Genomic DNA, 3821 nt, shown 5'->3' with positions numbered 1-3821 from the left:
ACATGGAATCTTAAATACTGGACGAAACAAAGAGAAACACTATAATTAGAGAAACGTACCTAAAATACTATATATAACCACTTTCTTGCCAGTCTTTGTAAACAGTTCTAAATACGCCATGATATTCATTTCCATCCTCTACCAATACCCCAGAATGGTTCTCACATTGAGTAAGTCTCTTTGAAATTAAAACCGGAATGTTTTTCCTCATTAATGCCAAAATTCTCCATCCATCACATCAACCCTGTTTGAGGATGGTATATACAGTTTATCTGCAGTGATGTTTATATTCTCTGCCTGGCATTGACTGTTAGTGGATAAAATTCTTAAAACACATTGACATTATAGACATATTTTCCTATCTTATTCTTTTGGAAATCACCGCACTATCAAGACGAAATAGCAAACTTAAAGTAGAAAATATATTTAACTGTGATATATAATGGTGAAAAGAGAAGATCAAGTGGAACACTCACGGGAGAGAAAAATAATTACTTCAATTCGTGTGTGAAGGCAGGTATGTACATACTGACAAGATGGAGGTTACTCTGCCCCTAAAAATTATTCGGGAACTGGTAGCATCACCAATAGAGGAACGGGTAAGACCAGTGACTGAAAATGAAGACTGTATTAATGTCTGTAACATCACCAATTAACCCTTCAGGGCCTCACTTTCCAGCTTATGCAGTTGGAGAACTATTCATTCCCAGCCTGGTTTGGAGGTTAAGGTATAACTACCCACATTGAAACTGAACCAAAAGGTTCTGAACACTGGAACTCCAGGCACAGAAGTGGCCAAAGGTGAGGTACTACACAAAAAGCAAGAAGAGCAAGGGAAATTCTACACACTAAGTCAGTGTCAGTATGGTTCCCTAGGCAGGAGACAGGTGGGTTCACCAGGAAAAAAGAAATCACCTCAGAGAAAATTAAATTAAATTACATTTTACTAAATTGTTAAAAAGAGATCCTGGAAATTAAAGAGTCTAATAGTTACAGACAGAAATTATGTAGAAGGGTTGGATGATGAAGACAATCTCTCTGAATGGAAGACTGAAAGACAGGTGCTTCGTGCATCATTTGCTAAACCTCCCGTTACCAGTTTGGCCTCCAAAAGAAGACTCCACTCATGTTTCTCCATTAGCCCCATCTAGTCTCCTGTCTTCTCATACTGGACAGAGAAACTTTCCTTCTCTTCCACAGAAAAAAGAAAACCCAAAGATGTGGGCTCTATTTACATTTCCACTAAACCAGAGCATTCTCCTTTGCCCTCAACCTTCCTTCTCTGACCCAAGGAATGAGCATTTTCCTCTCTGATCTGGAGTATCTCCTTTGGGCCCAGCTTCCTGGCCAAATCCGGTTTCTTTTGATCTCCTCACTGTCCTCTATTTCAGGTTCTTGTCCCTCAGAGTTGTCCTTCCCTCTCCTTTCAGACCTTGTCATGTGTCTTCGTTGGGATCTCTCAGAAGCAGAGACCTGAACAAATATTCAGGAGCAACCAGTTTGTCTGGGAGGGGGTGCTAAGAAATACCAGAAGGGGAGAGGGCAACTTATGCAGGGAGGAAAAGAAAGCGATCGAGGGGTTTGTTATCAAAGTAGTTACTACCTGGGGACCTGGAGCTCAGTCTCCCTGGGAAACTCTAGGATCCAGCCACTCACACGTCAGGGACATACCTGAAACGAGGATTGAAGAAACTGGGATCGTTAGCCACCAAATGCTTGTTTGACATTGGGTGAAAGCTATTTCTCCAGGCTCTGGCACTTTGGACTCTCCCTCCAAGCGTCTTCAGTATGCAGAAGTGAACGCTGAAGGAATCTATCTGGGCGGGGGCTTCTAGCAACAAGTGATAGGGTGTGCATCTCATGGACTAAGCTGAAAACCTTAATGGAATTCCTGGCTTCTTTTCCCTCACCTGCTATCACCAGTCGTAAAATCCCAAGAATTCTCCTCAAAAATGCCTCACCATGTTCTTTATCTCTTCACTAATTCATCACGAAATCTTTGAATTACTGTAAGAGCCTACTCATTGATTTCTTTCATATCGTATTACTATCATTTACACAACATAACCTAGTCCACTCTTCATTTCCTACTGTAACCTCCCATTTCCTACAAGACCCATGGGGATTAGAATATTCTAAAAATAAAGATTCAGAACTCATACAGTACGAGGTCTGAATCTTGTCTTTCTTTGTTCTTTACCAGTTTTATGATCTCTGGCATTGGACTTGATATTCTCCGAGTCTCATTTTCCTCATTTATATACTGGGGATATTTATAATTATCTCGCAGGATTATTTTGGATATGACAAATAAAATGTTTAATTTGTTTTACTTTTGGAAGCTCATTAAATGGTAACTGACTTTCATTCTCATGATCGGGATTAGCGCATCACAGAAAGCCCTTTACAGCATTGCCCTTACTCCCCGTCTAGACTCTGCTCCATTTTCCTATGCACGCACCGTACACCGCAAACACCTGAGCCTTTTTGCTAGAATCTGGCCATGCTCTTTGACAACGCTTGTCTCGTTTACATTCCAAGAATGCCTGGGAAAACTCCTCCTCACACTTAAAGTACAAGCTCAAACGCCATGTCCTTTGTGAACTGTTTCCTCATTTTAGGGAGTTAGTCACTCCTTCTTCTGCTCTGCACTACTGTGTTCAGATGTTACTTTTGTACACTTTTTTATGTATGTCTCCCTGACCTGCCTACAGGCTTCTCCAAGTTAAAAATAAAATGATGTTTACTTTGGTATCACTAGCACCAGATACACAGTCTCCACAATAAACGTCTATTAAATGCAGATTTGAAAAAGTAGATGGATAAAAGACAGATGGATGGATGCAGAGACCGGCAGACAGACAGACAGATGATAGTCATATTACTGTGGACTACTAGTTTAAGATACTATAACTAGTGCTTGTTCCAATGTAGAACTGAAATGAATATTGATTTTCTAAGGCAGGGTTTTAATGCGAGATGCAGAATTTTCAATGTGGCAGGTTATATGTGAAGTATTTTAAAAATATGAATATGATTGAGTTGGCTTAGATTCATACGTGCAATTAGCTTCTACTTCCAAATATGTCAAATTATTCAGTGATTGCCAAGATCACACTTAGTAACATGCCCTATAGTAAAGATTAAAAACTCCTGTAACATTCATTCCTCTGGAGCCAATGAACATATCAGTGCAGTTAAATTCTATGTGTGCATCCAGGAAGAGAATGGCATAAGGGTGATGCTAATTACTTCATAATCCGACCAAGGATGTATAAATACATCCTTGCTAAGATCTCATATATATGAAAATCTGAAAGTATTGACCTTTACTATATCAAAAAGTAGAGCTAAAAGGAAACTCTCGGAAAGTATTTTGTACATTGTATTTTCTTGTAAAAGCAAATAACCTATTAAAAATGACTAGTGTATTTATATACGGTAGGAAAACACCTTTTACAATTATCTAAGTACAGAAATATTAGAAGTTTCTATAGAAAAGCTCAGAGAGATGGTAGTGCAAATACTCCTTTATTTATTTATTTATTTTTAAAAGATTTTATTTATTTATTTGACAGAGAGAGAGAGAGAGATCACAAATAGGCAGAGAGGCAGGAAGAGACAGAGGGTGGGGGGGAAGCAGGCTCCAGGCTGGGCAGAGGCTTTAACCCACTGAGCCACCCAGGTGCCCCAACACTCCTTTTATTTAAAAACAAACAAACAAAAAACAAAAACAAAAAACAAAAAACTCCTCTAGTCCCATAGAATAGTCTTGATATTGACTTATTTTGATAAGTTTTGATATAGCCTTAGTTTGTTAG

This window comes from Meles meles, chromosome 11, assembly GCF_922984935.1.
Source record: "Meles meles chromosome 11, mMelMel3.1 paternal haplotype, whole genome shotgun sequence".
Lineage (NCBI taxonomy): Eukaryota > Metazoa > Chordata > Mammalia > Carnivora > Mustelidae > Meles > Meles meles.
This window is presented reverse-complemented; position numbering follows the sequence as displayed.